The sequence below is a fragment of the Argiope bruennichi genome, chromosome 7 (assembly GCF_947563725.1).
Source record: "Argiope bruennichi chromosome 7, qqArgBrue1.1, whole genome shotgun sequence".
Taxonomy (NCBI): Eukaryota; Metazoa; Arthropoda; class Arachnida; order Araneae; family Araneidae; genus Argiope; species Argiope bruennichi.
Genome location: NC_079157.1, coordinates 95881124 through 95902624, shown reverse-complemented (window position 1 = coordinate 95902624; position 21501 = coordinate 95881124). Strand labels below are relative to the sequence as shown.

General features: G+C 27.9%; 1 long non-coding RNA gene across 1 annotated transcript; it reads right to left on the bottom strand.

The window, feature by feature from the left end:
• Positions 1–938: 938 nt before the first annotated feature.
• On the bottom strand, positions 939–20011 carry LOC129976252 (uncharacterized). The gene is made up of 3 exons (XR_008785108.1): positions 19912–20011; positions 16122–16202; positions 939–983 (listed from the first exon to the last, which is right to left on the bottom strand). It is a non-coding gene; the product is annotated as an uncharacterized LOC129976252 (long non-coding RNA).
• Positions 20012–21501: the final 1490 nt, after the last annotated feature.

Here is a 21501-nt window from a genome sequence, read left to right as displayed (position 1 = left end):
TTTTATTTCTTCTCTCAAGAGAGTTTTTTTTTTTTTTTATTTCTTCCCGCAAGAGAGTTTTTTTTTTTTTATTTCTTCTCGCAAGAGAGTTTTTTTTTTTTTTATTTCTTCTCTCAAGAGAGTTTTTTTTTTCATTTCTTCTCTCAAGAGAGTTTTTTTTTTTTTTTATTTCTTCCCGCAAGAGAGTTTTTTTTTTTATTTCTTCCCGCAAGAGAGTTTTTTTTTTTTAATTTCTTCCCGCAAGAGAGTTTTTTTTTTATTTCTTCTCGCAAGAGAGGTTTTTTTTTTAATTTCTTCTCGCAAAAGTTTTTTTTAATTTTTTTTATTTCTTCTCGCAAAAGTTTTTTTTTTTTTTCAATTTCTTCTCGCAAGAGTTTTGTCTCTTACAAGATTTTATTCCTTCACCAGAGTCTTTCTAGGTCCACTTTCTTTATACAAGAGTTCGCTACAAACAACTTTATTTTCTTTCGTTCTCTGATGGCAATTCCTGATTTCACACATCGAAACAGCTGCAAATCAATCAACAAGATTCACATAATTACTTGTTCTGGATTATAAGGTATACAGTTTCACAATGGTTATATAGTCCAGCGCCCAACAACGTGTTTCCGATACATAAATCTGTATCTTCTATTGTAAAGGCAACAACTGGGGGAAGGAGCCGGAATAGTATAGAAAATAGCTATTTTGGAGCTGGAAAAATTCGACATCGTAGGCTTTTTTGCCCCTACTCCTTTTTGTTGCATATTTTTATAAGCTCACTTATTGAAGAATTGAAAATTTAGGCATGAAATGATCATGGTTAATAGTAATTTCCATGTTTACATCAGCACAAATGAAAGTGGTACACTTTGAGCTCGCCTTTAATCGGGAACCACAACAAACCGATATTCTGTATCGATTGCTAAGTCCTTGAAAGGCACACTGGTGCAGCCACAGCAGTATTTTGCAGCACTGGGAGTTTTCTTATAACGACTGTATGACTGCTCAGAAATTACAGGTTATAAATTATTACAGAACAAAACTTAATATTTCCATTTCAATGAAACATTTGAGAAACAGAAACAATTATGATGTTGCAAATTTTAAGGAGTACTTTATATATCAAATACAGGAAATTAAAATTTGGAAAAATGCATTGAAAGATATGCTGTTTTGATTCTTTAAAAAATATTTATCCCTAAATATCTGCTCTAAATTATATATCTTTAAAAAAAATTTTGAAAGTTATGCTAAATTAACAGTATTTGATATAGAATATTATTTTAGTAAATTATTATCTGAATACTGTTTAATTGTACTAAAAGAAAATGTTCGAATGTCTTCTATCATCTGCACATGAATAGGAATAGGCTTCAGGAACAAACATGAATCACATTTAATTATTTCATTGAACATAAATTTGATCACAAAAGTTCATAAAAAAAATCTGAATATTGATTAAAATTATGAAAGCTTTTTTTTTTTCCCCAATTTCCAATAGAGAGAAAATTTGACAACACGAATATAAAGTTTTTCTACAAAACAAGATAAAAATAAACAATTTATCACATTTTATAACAAAAGCTTAAACTAATTGATGCTTTATAAAGCTCATTTAACAGTTTAAGTTCTGATAATGGTTTCTATTTTAACAAAATAATACTTCAGAAACTTCACAGAAATACTAAATACATTGGTGCAAAAAATAAAAAAAGTTTAATTTCCTTTCCAGACGTTATTTTTGGAGTCTCAGTCATTCTAACAACACACATTATTAAATTATTTAACACTTTAACTGCCATGGGGTTCACTGGTGACCAGTGGTCCAATATAAATTACATTGTAAGAAATTCAGCACGGTATTCAATATGTTAATTAACGAACATAAAATTCCATAAACTCAAGGAACATAAAACATTAAAAAAATACAAAAAAGGAAATTAAAAAAATATTTTTAATTAAATTTTGTTAATTTTTATAGAAGCAATAAAAAACGAAACGAAACATACACTTTCTGCTAGATACAATGCAGGCATATACTGTATATATAGAATAAAATTAAGATGTCAAATGTACTAAATATATTTTTGATACTGAGCTGTGTTTATTTTCAAAATCCCCAAATGGGGATTTGTCAACTAATGGATTAAAACAGTAATAGCTATTTGGTGCAATATATAATAAAGGAGCAAATAATTTTAAGAGAAAAATATAATTTCATTACATAATTACCATTTGAAACAATATAAAAAATATTTTATTTCGATAGAAAGTATTTAATAAAAAAAATGAATAACTATAATTTATATCCAAACAGTAAATTTTCATAGAATTACTAATTTTAATCATTAAAAATTTTACTATAAATCTTTTAACTTTATAAAAATTTTTAATGAAAACTTTCGTAATTATCACTTTATGAGCAAACTGGACAACACTTTCAAAAGACAAACGTCTTCTTGGCTGTATTAAATCTTAATATATTCAGAACTACTATTTATAATTAATTGAATTATAATTAATACTGCACTGATAATGATAAATATCAATTAATAACTTTTAATGATGATAAATAGCAATTAATAACTTTTTAATGTGATGTAAGAGTGTATTAATAAATTTCATTTTATCACAATTACATGAGATAATTGTTTTTGTTTTTAAATTTAAACAGTGCTTCAAATAAATACTTACATACGTTTAAAATTTAGATATATTAGAATTTATCTTTTCTACACAAAATGAAACTCAAACTTTACAGAAGAAACTTCAGAATACCTATATTAATTTACACTGAACCATAAGTTAATAATTTTAAATGCGCTTCAAATTTCACCAGATATAAATTTCACCAGGTAAAAATAATTGAAGAATTTTACATGATTATGAATATTGACGATTTTGTTACTTTTATAGTTAAAATATGCCCTTGATTAAAAGAAAAAATATCGGCATTCGAAATTACCAAACTATTGGAAAACTTATAGAAATCGTGAGTATTGAGTACTTGATATTGAATATATAGCATATTTTTGCTATGATTCTTGCCAAAACCAGCCTCAAATTTTTTAAAAAATCTACAAAAAATTATAAAAGAAAGGTGGATTTCTTATCACATCGGTTTGAATTGACCTCACGATAAAAAAAAACAAACCTTTTCAGCATCAAATATTCAAGTTCACTGCAGAAATAATTGAAAAAAAGCTGGAAATCCTAAACTTAGTGTTAAAAAAATGAATAGAAGTACAAATGGAATTTTTAAAAAAATGAACACGAGTGCAAAATATTGTTAAAATGCTCTATTTGCTTTTTCGGGTGTAAGAGGATTTCATTAATATTTCGGTTAATCGGAATCTCTTTCCTCTCTGAGATAAACAAATTGATAAATTGAGGGAATTAATAAATCATTTATCATTCCATTACTAAAATTACTCCCTTCAATATCCTAGAAGATTTGAGTTATTAGTTGAGCTGCATAAATCTTTAATATCAGTAGTACCGATTATTCCCAATAAGATTATAAGATTTTTGTAAAATATAAGAAGCGTTGAAGTTACGAATTTGTTTCTAAATAAATTTGTGCATCCAATTTAGGTAGAATTCCTATTCTTGAATAAACCAATGAATTAATTTAAACACGCAAGAAAACGTTAATATTTAAAAGAAATAAATGTCTCCTTTCAATTCCGTAATCTCCAAATTTCATTTAGTTTATACATATATAAAGCGAGAAGAATGCGAACTATATCAGAAATTTTATAATTAACATATACACCAGCAAGAAGATTACCGTAATCATAAAATTGTGTTTTGAATTTAAAAAATAAATGATAAAGTTGTCTAGCAGTAGATGCCTTTTCGTGAGTAACCCATAAGCATTTGATATTTATTTTTAAACATTGCTATTAAAGGATTTCGTACAAGGCAACTTTATCAATTCACTTCAAAGGTAAGCAAATTGATACGAAGCGATTCAGAAATCTATTCCTCGATTAAATATTGACAATTTTTTGAAAAAATATGTTAAAATTTTTTAAATATGGAATTATCCTATTTATGCACTAGGAAATAAGGAAAACTACAAGTTTTGAATATTTCGATTCATTGGCAAACGGAGAGGGTTTCTTGGAGCAATCTTACAAAAAATGTAATGAATTTTGAGCAATCCACTAAATTAATGTATATTTAATTGCTCGTAAATGTAATAAACATATTTCTAACAAGTTCGAAGAAAATATGTGTCGGCAATCTCGAAATGTACTGCTCTTCCTTAATTAGATTAAAATATAATACATTTAAGAATTAAGTAAAAAAGAATCCATAACACTTTAAAGCAAATACAGAGGCGGACAGTACTTATTACAAGTTTGAGACTTTTACTTTATCAGGAGTTTCATATTGCAATCAGACTTTACTTTCTGATAGGGTTATTCAGAATTTTTAGACGAAACTTTTGAATAAATGCCACACCGAAGTTCTTGAGGAAATGTCAGTCATTCAGATAAATAATCCTTTGAATGACTAGTGATTTTAAATAATGTTTGCGCTTTTATTTCATTTTACAAATATGTTTGAATTTCGGGAAAATTATTACAGTTTTTCGGAGAATTACTAAACTTTTACAGCAGTTGTCTTGATAAGGCGAGATATTTTTTATAACATATAAAAAACAACAGATTATCTTAATATCCAGTTTTAGAACACAAATTCTATTTCGAAAAGGATCCTGTAATTCTTTCTGAGGGGAGACAACAAGGACGACTCCTAGACCAACAACACCTGATCAATAAAAGTGCACATGATCCTGCGTATAGATTTTATTATCATTAGCTGGGATTCGAATTTCCAATCAAGAACTTCTTAGCTATGTATCAAAATAATAGAAATTTTATACAGAACTTTTCTGCGACATTCGATTATAAGTCAGTTAATTTTTTTATAAAAGAGTTAAGACTTCTGTCCATTAATATTTTTATATCGTAATACTTTCGCCGGTTTACAGATAAAATCAGATACATTTAATTTCGAGATTTTCCATCTAAGGTTTCTTTCCAGGTAAATTTTCAAATGTACTTTTGAAAAACATTATTAAATAATAATGCGGATGTTCATTTATTATTTTAAGAATGGGATCGTATTTGAAGTTCATGCAATTTTAGACTGGAATTGTGTCTTCAATAATGTATTCGCATTAAAATTAACCATAATTTGATCTTGAATTCATAATTTATTAGACATATCATTAACAGCAAATATTTGAATTTCCTGGGCATTCAGCCTTCATGAGATTTCTAGCATATTATTTATTTTTCTATTAGTTTTAGAACTGTTTGTACATTTGTCTATTCGCTATACTAGGCATTTTGTAAGCTTATGAAAATGTCCCTTAAAATGTTCTATTAATATTCGGTTTTTCCAATGCGATGAACAGGCGATTTTTCTTTTTATTTCATCAGCAAAAACTAAGTATTGTAAAGATAGAAAAAGCAGAAACCGAGTCAAAAAATTCTTAAGAAATATAAATCAATAAAATATTTTGCATTATACCTAGAAATGCTTTTTCCTAACTAATTACTTACTCAAACATCCTTAACTGTATGATTTTGAAAGATTTTTTCCAATTTAATAAAAATATAAAGTTGCATAAATTCATATGGATAAAAGTAAGGAATGCCGGGAAGAGAATTTTAAGAACTAAATTCAGACGTATTTAATAAAAAATTATATATTATTAGCTTAATTTCAATTAAGGAAAAAAATTGAGAATTAGAGGTTATAAAAAGTGACAGACGAAAATGTCAGAAAATCGACAAATTTTATTTTTGCATATATCTGACACTAATAATATTCATACTTTTATCTCGTTTTCATTGAGAAACGTTTGTTACCTAATATATATAATATCACCATCATTACACAATAAAAGTTACAAAGTGCATCTAATTGTCCTTTGCATGCTCTTTTGAATTTAGAGGTATACCAGGCATTTTTGACAATTAACACATTAAAAAGCAATGCTCATTTGATATACAAAGTTTATTTTTTGTGCTAGCATGCAACACAGTCCTAAATCTCAGTAATGAAGATAAATATAACATACCAAACAATTAGTAAAATATTAATTTGAAACTTTAAAAGCAGAGTATGATGTCTCAAGGAATGTCAGGATTTGCGCTTTAATCAAAATTTAAAATATTTCAGATTAAGAGTTTCGATTGATGTTCCACAGTTCTTTGATTTTGTGCAGTTAAATTTAGTTGCACAACCATATATTAATATTTTTCTGATTTGGTGGCAAATCATTCGTAATATTTATTTGATCTCCAACTTTTTAAAGGCAAGTTTAAATATTTTTAACTATAGATATTCAAATTTTCGAACTAATTGAACGTTTTATTTTAACATTCATATAGCAAAATACATTAAATTATTATTATAAATTAAATTTAAAATCAGAATATTGGAACTTAATCTGAAAACGGAGTGGAAAAGGGAGATGTGCTCATAAAGAAAACTAGCATAAGGATTAAAAACTGAAAGGCAATATGTGCTTTACAAAGTAATATCTGCGCTGTATATATTTCACAGTATGGCAGCATCGGATGATGAATAATATTTAAGGAGCAGGTGAAATTAAGAATCTGTCGCCTGAAAATTCAGAAAAAAAATTACTCTTGAAAGACCGAAAATTCTACTAGGGTCTAGGGCACTAAACAATCTAATTTAATATAATATGTTAATGTAATCTAATTTAATGTAAAGATACATTGTGTTTTCATGCGATGGCCAAGTCAATATATTTATTTAAACCATAAAAGATTTTTAATATTGATATGGTCACTACAAGATGTTGTTAGGTTAGCTAATTACGTAATAACTTAAGCCAGAAGGACCCTTAAGTATGAACTGAATAAATTGACCGACTTGGTATTACATGGATCTCACAACTTTTTACGATAGAAGAACTGAGTTACGAGACTTTGTTTTTTTACAAGTTATGGTTTTGATGGCATTACTTAAACATCCTCAACTGTATGATTTTGAAGATTTTTTTTTCCAATTTAATAAAAATTTAAAGTTACATAAATTCATATGGATATAAGTAAGGAATGCTAGGAAGATAATTTTAAGAAATAAATTCAGACTTATTTAATAAAAAAATTAAATATTAATAACTTAATTTCAATTAATAAAAAAACTGAGAATTAAAGTTTATAAGCATAAAAAGTGACAAAGAAGAAAATGTCAAAAAATCAACATAGTTTGTTTTTGCATATATCTGACACTAATAATATTCAAATTTTAACTCGTTTTCATTGAGAAACTTTTGTTACCCAATATAATATAATATCCCCATCATTACCCGATAAAAGTTAAAGTGCACGTAAGTGTCCTTCACATGCTCTTTTGAATTTAGAGTTCAACCAAGCATTTTTGACGATTAGCACATTAAAAAGCAATGCTGATTTGATATACAAAATTTAATTTTTGCACTAGCATGCAACACAGCCCTAAATCTGATTAATGAAGATAAATAAAACATACCAGACAATTAGTAAAATATTAATTTGAAACTGCTTAAAAGCAGAATAGGTTGTCTCAAGGAATGTCAGGATTTACGCTTTAATCAACCATTTAAAATATTCCAGATTAAGAGTTTCGATTGATGCTCCACAGTTCTTGAATTTTTTTTTTTTTTTTTTTTTTTTTTTTGCATTTAAATTTAGTTACACAACTATATATTGATATTTTTCTGAATTTGTGGCAAATCATTCGTAATATTTATTTGATCTCCAATTTTTTAAAGATAAGTTTAATTTTTTTAACTGTAGATATTCAAATTTTCGAACTAATCGAACGCTTTATTTTAACATTCGTCTAGCAAAATACATTAAATTTAAAATTAAAACTAGCATAGGGATTAAAAAAAGGCAATATGTGCCTTACAAAGTAACGCCTGCGCTGTATGAATTTCACAGTATGGCAACATCGAAGGATGAATAATATTTAAGTTGGGAGCAGAGGAAATTAACAATTTGCCGCCAGAAAAATCAGAAAAAAATTACTCTTGAAAGACCGAAAATTCTACTAGGGTCTATAAAAAAATATTCTAAAATTTAATTTGATAAGAAATTAACTCTGAAAAAGAATTTATTTTACAAATTTAGCAATAAACCGTATGTAACTTAAAGTACTTTTTTAAAAGATGGACAATTTTAGTTAAATCGTTTGGTTGATAAAAATTATACAATTCTCACCATTTTTCACATTTGCCTCTAGTTTGGGCTTTTACTTTATGGCCTGTTCAAGAGCATTCATTCCCCAAAACTTTCAAATGAATATACTTGTATTTTTATCTCTGCAAAATTTCAAAAATGAAAACAGGAAACAATGAATGGATAAATATTCAAAACTGAATCATCTAGACCATTGCATTGACCAAGACCAGCTCTCGTCTAAAGACCAACTGACGTGTAATCGAACAGAATAAATACAACTACTTCCGAGCTCAGGATGGCAGCAAATAGGAATCGACAGGATTGGATTAAAAATAAATTTTATAACAACGAAAGGCGATTGAAAGATTATCATGTAACCTCACTAAGTCATAATCTCAAATGATTCAAAACGCACCGATTCGGGCAATATCTGAACTTTCAAAAGAACAAAAAAGCTCACAGCCTCATAATTCATTTTCACAAACACCAAATAAAAAGTATTTCACAAGCTTTCCAAAAGTCCAAAATGATTCAATATTCAAATTTCAATCTAGATAATGGTTGGATTGCTGGCCTTAGATTAATCCAATAAGATCAATTTTTTGGAAATAAAACAATGCAATTTTTTTTATTTGATCTTATTATATATCAACAATTCGGTAAAGCAGAAAAAAATGTATAGCTCTAAATGTATGGCTTCCTCAACAATTTTACCCCGTCACTCAGCAATTTGACTTGCTTTGCTATGGAATAATAATTTCGAATGGACAGTTTTTATATTCAGTTGAAACAAGTAAGAAAATCCACTATTTTAAACCAGGATTTTGATACAATTTTTAAACAACGGCTTAATAAAATAATAATAAATTATGACAAGAGGTTTAAAAACAAAACTATCATATACAGGTGAAATTCTTTCTAAATTGTGTAATATTAAATTTCAATATTACATAAGGATCATATCTCTTCAGTTCTACTCAGCAGCTGCAGTGCAGTTAAATAAACAGCTTCAGTTCACCTTTATAGCCATACCGAAAGCATTCCACAGTTTGCAAGTCAATATGCATTTCTTCACAAATTTCAACTGGTATATATTGGGCCATTGAGCAGATTTTGAAGTCGGCGTTTTTGTTAACTTTTTTTTCGTTTACGAGATAATAAAAAAAATATAGATTCAAATTTCTTTCATTACTTTGGATTATTTTAAAATTATCTTTTAATTATATCAATAAACTGTTTAAATGATTGCTTGTTTTTTTTAATCCAAATTAGTGCTCCACAATTTTTTCTACGAAATTTAATTTTATTCCATTATTATTTTCATGTTCTTTACATAATTCAAAAAAAATTCAAATTACTGCTTTAAATTAAGTCAGGAGTTACGGTTAATAATTCTGGTATAAGATTTCTAAAAATACATTATTTGGTGCTGAGTGTTTTCATAATCCTTCTGTTAAAACTTTTCTAACAGACAAAAACATTAGAACCACAATAATATTAACTTAATATGTGTTGTATACATCACTCGCTTTAGAATGTTAAATATTTAAAAACAAATTGTAAATCCGCATCGAAAATTTAAATTTTATGTCATTCTATTTTTTTAATAACACTTTACATTTGAAAAATAGAAAATTTGTTCAAGCATATTTAACTTATTCGATATTTATTCTGTTCCCCCAATTATCTTTTTTCCTCATTATAGCATCATTGGACAGTAAATTTATCAATTTAACTTTATTTATAAAGCAGATACATTCAATTCAGTATTTAATTTCTACACTTGTCCTCAAATATTGGACAAAAGTTATTCAAATTAAATTATTTCTATTTCTCAAGAAAACTGTCAAACGAAACATATTTTATTAAATTCTTTCCGAATTAATAAATGGCAACATTTTTCTTTTTACCTCCCTATTTTTCGATTAGTCCAAAAAACCAAATTTAAAAAAAGAGATCGAATGGCCATGAATCTCAAACAATCCACCTCAATTAAGTTTTTACTTTCAGATAAAATATCTTTCCACCACCAAATTTCAGTTCAATAAAACACCGATTATATGCCTTTAAATAGACTGACTTAAACTGAAGTATTAAAAAAATCAATTTCTTTATTTGAACTTCATTTACGTGATTTTAATATTATTAAATATTTAATGCTTCTCTTAGTACCAATTTAATGCAAATTTAATTAAACGCAAAACTTTTTTTAAACTTACTAGCATATTACAGCATAAATTATTATTGAAATAATTGACTTCTCAAATCAAATAATTATAAAATTAAAAAGAATCCAGTTTTATAGCGTATCTGAGTACTAATCATATTTCTAATTTTTTATGATTTATGCGCACTCAAAGCACGACTTTAATTGATATATTGTAATCCTCATCCGACACATTGACTGAATATTATGAATAGTATTATGAAATGGATTAATTTCATTGATTATTTTCTCATTCGTGTTTTGACATAACTTGAAAATTTTTCAGACGTTCATTGCAATTACAAAGGAATACAAAAAAAACTTTATTATCGCTTTAATTACTATTAAAGTAGTATCTTTGATGATTGAAGGAACGATTTTTCTCCAGGTTCTTCAAAACGATATTTTAGAAAAAGGGGAAAGACGTTTTAGATATGAAATATTTTTTAAAACATTTGAAATTCTCATACAAATCAAAAGTCTTCACTTTTCCAATTTCTCTTTCCTCACCAATGAAAAGAATCAACTTGGATGCAGGAATGTCACAAAAATGAAGAGATTTCAGAGGAGACGTGATAAATTTTGAAGTACACCTTGCACTTCAGGTACTTCCCTGTTTCAGCTGGCTTTATAATATTATGCAGCGACATATTAATTCTGATGTTTTCTGTTTGAAAACCTTATTCAAGCACTAAAACAAAATACAGAAACTACAGTCTTGGCAGATGGGGAATTTTAACATTCTGTAGCATGTGGAAAATAAGCACCAACTCATACAGCATTTACAGGGGCCAATAAAGGAACTCTTGGTCTGATTAACCATTTAGAAAATGTATCCAGAATTAAAAGTTTGAGTCAGCATTTAATAATTCATAAACAAATAGGATATTTATATTAGCATGATATGTTTATTAGCAAAAAGATTTGATTAATTCTTATTGGCATCTATCCATTCAAGGACATATTGTACATTAATAAATCATATAAAGGTATGGAAATTCAATTAAAGGCTCAAATTCGTAAGCTGGCAAGGTATGTGTATTAAAGAGTGAAATGCATACTTGCAACAGTTACGTTGTTAACTACTGCCTTTATAAAACAAACATTATTTTCCCCCTTTCTCAACGCTAATTTTCTATCTGGAAATCTCGTCATAGTTTCCTAATACGTTGCAAAAGAATGAAGGTCTAGTATGTACAAATTAAAATAAAACTTCCTACTCTAGGATCACACAATTTCATGAAGTTCTGTAACTCTTGCAACAGTGGCAGATTTACGAGTAGGAATCTATATAGAAAGATTAGTTTCTGACCGGATTCAAACTTGAAACTCAAAGCTGTTTTACACACGAGGCCCCATTCAATCGCTTTTACAACTCGGTAGCTGCGTAGCTGATGCTACTGGCTGAAACGGAATACAGACATCCCGGATTAAAATTTGGTAAGGCCCTATGTAATTTTAGAATTGAGGCTGCCTTTCTAAGGACTTACCACTACGCAGCTATGGAGGATTGCTGGTTGAGTGACAGGGAGGTAGGTATAGGCAGGCCAGATTTAGACTTTGGTGGGGTGGGGAGAGTGCGAAACAAAGAATCTCAGTGACATAGGCAGATCAGTAAGTTGATCACTAGTTGCCAAAGAAATTCATGCAAAGTGTAAATTCTATGAATTATAAAATAGTAGGGCTACAACGCGGAATATACGGTATATGGAATTATTAAAATTAAATGAATTTAAGCATAACCACTTGCTTATAAATATTTAAATATTTAGTGGCTGTGGGGTATTTTGCTTGTAGATTCATATAAAATTATGTTAACTACTTCCTTATAATAAATTATTATTATGAACCGACAGCATTTAGGTCCGCATTATTCATTTTGGAAATAAGTAAACCATACTATATTTTTTTCAATAAAATATCTAGCATTTTTATAACACATCTCTAAAATATTAATATGTTAATTGCGTATGACGAAATATTTCGTCATACACGAGTTTCTACTACAATGAGCATAGCGAAATTTTTCGACTTGGAAATTTGCTTTAATGTTTTTAACGTTCTAGTGACTCCATTGTGAAACGAGTTGAACAAATCTTTATTCCCCAGTTAACAGGTTCAAAAAAGTATCAAAGAAATAAAGACTGATTTTTAACTGAGATATAAAACGGGAAAAATTACTTCAGCTGCCGAGATCGGGAGAAATTAATAAAAATATATATATTTCTGTGAAAATAATGAAATTAAAATATTAAAAAAGCGATTTAGTCAAACTGCTGAAATCCGCAATTAAATATATTAATTTTTATGTGAAGAACCTTATGTTTATAGCATGGGGCCTCTAAATGTTTCCTAAATCCGCCACTGATTCTGAGTTGTGCTTATTAAATGTCTATTTATCGGCAAAGAAAGTTTTTTTGTTTTAAAGTTTAATTTAAATAAAACCGCCTCTCATTATATCTATTTTACCATTCTTGGCCAATACTAGTGAAAAGTATATCACCCAATTCCCTTTAGATGAACGCAATAAATAAAAAATCCATCACATTTATTTGACAAGCTAGATGCAGGAGCAGAAACTGTGGCTTGCCGAACACTGTGGGATTTGTTTCCGGTCATTAGGAACGTCGTGTCGAGTGAATTCCACGAAACGCTCGAAGAACGACAGTGACGAGGTGGAGTGAGAAGCCGAGTCGAGACGCTGATCAGAGGGGTGGGACTCCCTCAACATTGAACATGCACAGTTAAGTAATTGCATTAAAACATTCACGAATGCATAAATGTATATTTATAAATACGATTTCTTATAAAAGCATGCAAATCTATAATTAAAAACTGAACCTTTGCATTCTGAATACTTTTAATCAAGTAAAATATGGATTTTTTAAATTGAGTATTTTTAAAAAATAAAAATTTATATTAATCAGCAATTTAAAAAAATAATATGGCGAATAATGAATGTGGTGATTTAAAATACAGCGACATTTCATTAGCAATATACGCAGTTACCAATTAGAGAAATGTATACTTTTGGCCGATGATACATTCACGAATTATGTGATTTCTCCCTTCAGAACGCGGAATTCCGCCGTAATTGAAGTTTATTAAAACTATTTTAATGAAGTTAATTTCAATTGCGAAATACTGAAATATTCATTGATTAGGAGGCCTTTTGAATTTTGGGGTAGCGGAATTATTTTCAAATTTAAATTAAAGAAATAAACTCCAGAAATATCAAAACTACCAATAAAATAATCGTCTCAAACTGCCAGTTAGGAAGGTAAATATTGATATTTAAGAAGAAATTTACTAAATATAGGTTGAAAACACTTTGTTGCTTAAAGTGCAAAAGAGTTCAATTCTGGCCACATGAATGCTGAAAATACCAAAAAAAAAAAAAAAAAAAGAAAGTCGATAATAAAATATTTCTGATGTTTTCTAATTAGTAAATAAAAAAAGAATAAGAATTCGAAACTTTTAATTATTCTTTAATTTGACATTTTAGTGATTGTTTATATTTTGTCTTACATGCAGTAAAACGATGACTGAATATAGAAATTTTATAAAGTTCTGAGGATTAAGAAGTTTGATTTCTTAGAACCCTTCTCCTTCGCATAAAATGACGCGTTTGACTCGAACATTGAATTACAGAATTTTTAATTTTAAATGAACAATTAAGTGAAAGTGAAGTATTTTAAAATGCAAAAATCACTACTTAGAAACACTTCATTATCTCAACTGCCATTTTATTATTTCAATTCCTATAAAAATGTACGATCTAAATAGGATATGCTATTTAATTAGGGAGTAAAATAAAATCGAAAGACAAGGGCTTCAATGTCTAATTAAAAAGTTAAGCATTTCAAAATTACCAAAATAAATAATATTAAAAATTAAAAATATATATTTTTTAAATTGGCATTGCGGTTTATAAAGCACTGGTTGTAAGACTAATGATTGCGTATTAATCGATTTGATTCCCGAGTTCTTTAATTAGTAAGGAATATGAACATATTCTTTTGCAAAACTGAAAAAATAAGTATAAGAGCACAAAAGTTTTTTTTTCTTTCTAACTCTATTTCTGATTTATAGCATTTAATATCTAATTTTAGTAATCAGACACAACAAGTAAGATCAATCTTTGTTGGAAAGTAATTATTAAAAAAAAACTATTTTATGAATACAAATGAACGAACGGTAATTGTAATGCTAGGAAGTACCATGAATGAAAGAGGCACGATTATAACCCATTGTGAAAAAGGACCTTCAGAATGCAGAGGTTTAAAAAAAAGAATTATGATGCAAGCTAGAATACTTTCCAAAAAACTGAATCAAAATACTTAACATTACTTAACAAAATACTAACCTTAAATATTCTACACAATTTTTTTTATTCTTAAAAATTATGCAAACATCATTTAATGTAGGAAAGTACATTTGTCCTCATTTATTCCAATATGACACGAAATAGCTATATTCTTTAAACTTACAAGATGAGTAATTTAACAATAGGAGGGAAAACTATCTTGAAAGAAGTGCCGTTAATCATATGCGATACAAATAATTCAATAGATGAGACACTGAAATTTGTTTACAAGTGAAATAATCAGAAGAATTTTTGAAAAATATATAGCAGTAAATGCTTTTCAATTAAAGCGACATCACGGTCATTACTTCAAACTGTTTCGAATAATTTAACCAATTAATTGTTTCGACCTCTTCGAAAAATACGTATATAATTGTCATAACTATATATATTATAAAAAATATAATAATTAGTTACAAATATAATAATTAAACAATCATTATATAAATATGATATTTATATAATAGTTTAATTAACCACTTTATAAACTTGTCATAACAAAAAATTTAATTTTTCCATGGCGAGTATACTCGCCAAAAATAGATAACTCTAATGCTTTTCATTGTCCCTACAAATGTTTAAAAATTTGTCCGTAATTAATAAGAAACGAATTAATATTTAATTTCCGGTACAGTGTAGCAAACGTTAGAAACTGATAAAGTAAAGATTTGATCTTTCTGATTGTCTGGCTCATTTCAAATTTTGAGAATGAGCCATAAAAAAAAAATAATTTTTTCGGCATGATTAGCATTAATAAATATATTACAAATCGAATAATTCTTTAATGAAGCCATTGCAGATTCTATTATAAATTAGCAGCAAACTCAGCACAAAAAATCAATTGTGCTTTCAATACACAATTTGTTTATACATTTATTTTAAGAGATTGAGAAAAATAGGCAAAACTATTTTAAGTATGAATTAATCTTTTGTAGGAGTGCCAATTGAAATTCTAAGCTCAATACATATGTTTTCATACCTTCTAGAAGAAATTAAAAGTTATTTCTTCGAGAAAATATTATGAATTTCAAGATATATTACTTTTTAATAAATATGATATATTTATTACAGCTTAGAGCTTTATTTCAAGAAGAGTTTAAATTTTACATCTATTTAAAGTTCATATGTATCCTAAATAAATTCAACTTATCGCTTAACATTTGGTGAAATCGAAACCCTTGATGCCTTAGAAAAAAAGCATTTTAAACATTGCTATATTAAAAATCCTATAATATTCAAATTTTAATAAAATACTTTCCGTTCAAATAAAAACTATCAAAATCACTCCAATCAATAAATAAAATTGCCAGTAAAGCCTTTTTGATAATAAAAACGGATTAACACTCACCCATGGGTCACTTGTAATAATTAAAGACATGCCGATGGATTGTTCATAATAGACATAAAAGACGGTTTTCTCTAATCCGATCTGAAACAAATGTATTTTAATTCAGATTCAGTTCAGTTAAATGCAATATTCAATAAGAACATGCCCATTAAACTGTTTTTATTAGCGTACTAAAAATAAAAATCAAAAATTTGAATGCAAAATAATAAACTAAGTGAGGCTTCGAAATTAATGATGTAACAATAAACATCAAAATTTAAAATTAGTTCGTTTTCAATATTCTATCGAAAATTGAGGATTGATATTTTATATTGTACAGGTTTACGACACTGACATTCTACTACTTTTTATTTTATTTTTAATATTTGATTAATTCATTGCTTTAAATATCATGGTATCAACAATCTTTGTAAAAATCACAACAATCAAAATTAATCAATCAACCGAAAAATATTAAAAGTATTAAAATGATACATTTCCATCAAGAATATACACAAACATAGAAAATTTCAGTACTAAAGTCCACTAGGAATAAAGCAAATGTCTGATTACAAAATCTCATCTTACAGGAAACTAAGAAAAAGTTATTCAAAAAATTATTTCAAAGGATTTTATATAGGTATTACAGAATATTTTTCAATGTGAATTTTTGCATAAAATATATTGAAGAAATCCCAATAAGACGAAACTATGAAAATTTAAAGTCAACATATTTTTTTTTTTAAATAAAAAGACCAACTATGGATATTTTGGCTGAAAAGAAATATAGAACACAAAAAATTCCAAACTTTCCTGAAAATATATTTTAGTTTCCGAACGAAAAAAAATGTAACTGTATTCTTATACAATCTTTATACACCAGGTATTCGATTGATAAACATTATGAAATTCTATATTCCTTTGCATTATGCACCCTTAAAACAAGTATAAAATCTTAAAATAAGCATGTTGCCGATTTAGTCATACGGGAACTACAAAATAAATTGAGAAATTTCGATGCCAACTTTGCACAAAAATTTAATTTGGTTGGTTTTAAGATTGTAATAAACTTGTGATTTTTTTGTTGTAGTAAAATTGTTTAAAGATTGTAAGAAGATTCTAATAAAATTTATGATCCGGGAAAATAGCATATTAAAGCATACTTTTATGGAAATATAAAAATTATTGAGTGTAGAAATAAAAAAAATACTTTTCTAAGGAAAACTGTTCAGAAATTAAATTTCACAATAAAAATATTTAACATTTTCTCCCGAAATCGTATTTTCAACATAAAACGTTATAAGAACTTACACTTAGTCGGTAGAAATACAGCAACAGCATTCTTATCGGCGATTAACACGAATTGCACGACAGGCTATTTGACCTAGATCTACCAGAGTTGCATCTACGTACGAAAAATAAAAATGTATATTTCTAAATATTTTTTTTTAAATTTTAAATAAAAATGAACGGAAATTCGGCCATTTTTCTGTGATATCTTCTGGATATTCTACTGTAAAAATAAATTTTTCAACATCATAGAGTTCAAAAAAAACTGTTGATTGATACCGAATTTTAGCACAAATTAAATTTATTTTTAATAAATTTAAAAAAATATTTTAAACGTATTCAGTTTGTTTCTCCCTTTTTATTAATTAGCATATATATTTTAAAAAATGTTTAAATCAAATAATTATATGAGCATCAGTACTATGAGTCTTTTATAGAGTATTCTTGAAACATTAATATTTTAAGAAAAATAAAACATTGGTAAAAGTAAATTTTAATGTGTCCCTTGCTGCGCCAACAATGCCAAATCGCCAATAAAGATGGCGGACAAAAAAAATAAATACTTCCGAGGAACAGTTACGGTACCATTTCCCGGCATATAATTAGGATTTACTGATAAGTATAGTTTATTCCCCCCAGACTGCCCGGTGCCTTCGGCATTTGTAGAAGTCACTGGGCACAATTTTTTAACTTAAAAAAAAAAAAACCATCCTACGGCTTTGCTAGCACCGGGAGCGGGAACCTAGTAGCTTCGCTAGCACATTGAAAGTAAGGACTGTGTGGATAACAGGAATAGTACATAACCAAAAGAAAAGAAAGAATAGAGAAAGAAGCAATCGGAACATTCTCCATACAAAATTCCAAACAAACATCCTTTTCTAACTTCATCAACTCATAATATAAATATTTCACTCATCCTTCATCCATTCTGCAGGTTCGAAATACTATCTTCCATCCCATTTACCCGACATACATTGCACAATTGCCGACATAACAAATAACGAAGGAAACCAACCGTTAGAACACCAAAAGAATTACCAGAACTGCGAAGAATTCCATTGCAGCTGTCTTAAAGTGAAAATTCAGACGATTTCGTAAATCATTAATTCAGACGATTTTTAAAACTCATACTGACAGTTAAAAATTGCAAAATAAATATTTTCTGTTCGAATTCACAGTTGAAAAAAAGAAATAAGAAAATAACTTAATTATAAGCTTAACTTTATTTAATAAACTTTTAATTATAATAAAGAACAAAATTAAAATCTTTAATCGATATTTTTTTAATATTTTTAATTTAACATTTTTCGTAATATTGTTGTAGTTAATGTGCAACTCAACCATTGCAAAAGGTAAACAAAACAGCATTAGGGTTGCCATATTGGCGAAAAACTCAGGGACACACTATTCTTTACTTTATCCCGAATATTTTGAGGATTACAATACTTCCTCCATACTTCGTTTACAAAAAAACTAAAATAAAGTAAAGCACTAAAAACTGAACCCGTTTTTGCAGCGCGAATTACCAACTGCTGCTCAAGCAAAATCAAATTCAAAATAGAAACAAGAATAGAATATGATAAGATTTAAGATGCTAATTTATAGCGGTTGGTAATTTTTATAAAGTGGAATTAAATGCAGATAATACCCACAGGATTTATTATACTACTCTTAATTGTGAAACAGACGAAACTCGCAAATGTACCACCAAAAACAAATTAGCAAATTGCTGCCCTTTGAGCAGGCTTGAATAATGTGCTTCTAACTTACGAGAAGAAAGAAAGCATATCTTTACTCTGTGTATATTAAAAATTGTTGAAATTATTGGTTAAAATTGAAAAAAGGAGAAGAAATTATCGACAACGAATCGCCAAATCTTCACCGTTAATTAATAAAGACTTTATTATATTTATTTGAAGCTTTGCGAATTTCATTATATGTAGATGTGGGTTCGAAAATTCTGATCCAAGAAAATTAAAGTCAGGATTCATAATGAAAATGCCATCTTTACAACAAACATAAAACAAATCAATTTAAATATGAAATAATAACAAATAAAATAAATCCGACACAGAAATTACATTAACATCATCTAGATTCAAATTCGGGTTCTTACATAATGTAGAAATCTAGAGATTTTGAAAATAGTGCAAATCGAGAGAATGGATACATTTACATTAGATTCTCTAATAACAATAAGAATTTAGAGCACAACATAATGAACAACTGACAATATGTTATTAACACATTCATTGCTACAAACGAATCACGCGCAAACTTTAAAAATTGAACAAAGTAAATATAATCACTCTAGACAATTTATACAAGAAAAAGAAAAGTAGACTGATCCTACAAATATTTACTATGTAGCAAAATCAAGTTTACTTGAAGTCGCTAGTAAGCTTCTAACGACTAAAATCTAAATTCGCCATACAGAAAATAGTCATCAGATAACGGCATCCATCTGGAGGAATACGTTAATCATATTTAAAAATAAAATATTGCAACAAAATAAACTTACCGGATTGCCGCAGTTTAAAATAAATTCTTGATGGAAATCACAGATGGATTCAGAATAGCTGAGCACAATGTTGCTGCAAAATTTTCTCTCTTGCCGTTGATATCCAACTACGAACTAAAGGGAAAATAGAGTTTCAACCAACCGCACGAACGAATGCGCGCGCAAATGATCATATTTGAAGCCGTCTTTCTAGAAGGTTCAGGAAAAATTACGCAGGTGCATTGAAAAATGTTAGTTAGATTTCCAACGGAAACTGCGTTTTCTCTTTTTTTACTGCATTTTTTTCATACCAAATGTTTATAGCCCAGCATCCACTTGAATACAATTAGAAAAATTCCAGCATTTGTTTATGACTTTAATATATAATTATTATAAAATGATTCGAATCGTCTCCTTTTTTTCTTCTTGTTATCATTAAATCCTTCATTTTAAAAATATTTAAAAAATTGAATTTTATATACTTAATTATTAATTTTTAAAAGATTCTTTTCAATTTTTCATGTACATAAAGTAGTAACAATTCTCTAAATAATAATTCTTTCCGATTCATTATATTTTGACAAGTCTGAAACTTTTCTTTGCATCGTTTGTCTAGCTTAGGTGAGACAACGCCGGTTAGGCATTTTTTTACTCAATACCAGATGTAGGCATGTTACTGCTTATTTTTATTAAACTGTAGACTGTTAGTTTTAATAAACTTCTATATTTGACTTCTTAGCTGAATGAACAAATTATTGATTTATTTTATATTGCTAATTTTTTATTTTTTATTTTAGTAACTTTATGAAATGCATATCTATCCGTTTATTATGCAACTATTAATCAAATCATTATGAAATTCAATTAAAAATGAATATTTTCTGAACCAAACTAATAAAAGATGCATTGCATTTAGAGAGCGCTAACGCTGCTACAACTAAAACATAAATGAACTTAACAAAAATAGAAATAAATATTAAGTTCAAATGCAAAAAAGGAACCAAAATGAAAGAAATGTTGAATACGAAGAAGAAGACACGAATGATGAAGATGGATATTGAAGACCTTTTCGAGGGTCACCCTCAGGCAGGGATTCCAACCAGGGATTTTTTCTGTGAGGAGTCTAACTATCGTCCAAAATATTGACCCCTCGAGACCCGAAAGTACCATGAAATTGGGGCTTGGATTTTTGGGTCCCGAAAGCTCAATATTTTGGACACTAGTTAGACCCCTCACAGAAAAAAAATCCCTAGTATGAATCCCTATCATTTCTTTTCATTCTTTCATCATTTCTTCTTTTTGGATTCATCATTTCTTTCTTTTTGATTCCTTTTTTGCATTTAAACTTAATGTTTCTCTAATTTGGTTTATTTATTATATATCATGCCTATGCAGCGTCCACGCTTGTACACTATATTGTTTAGAAGGTGATTGAGGCTTCTGACACATTCGCTGCATAATTCATGCCTCTGACTAGAACCACTATCAAATAAGATGATTACTTCTTTGCTTTCTTTTCGAAAATGACAAAGACGACATCAAAACAAGAAGGACGCCAAATTTTGTGAAAATACGAAGGCAGTGCATGATTTTATTTCTGACTTCTCTAAT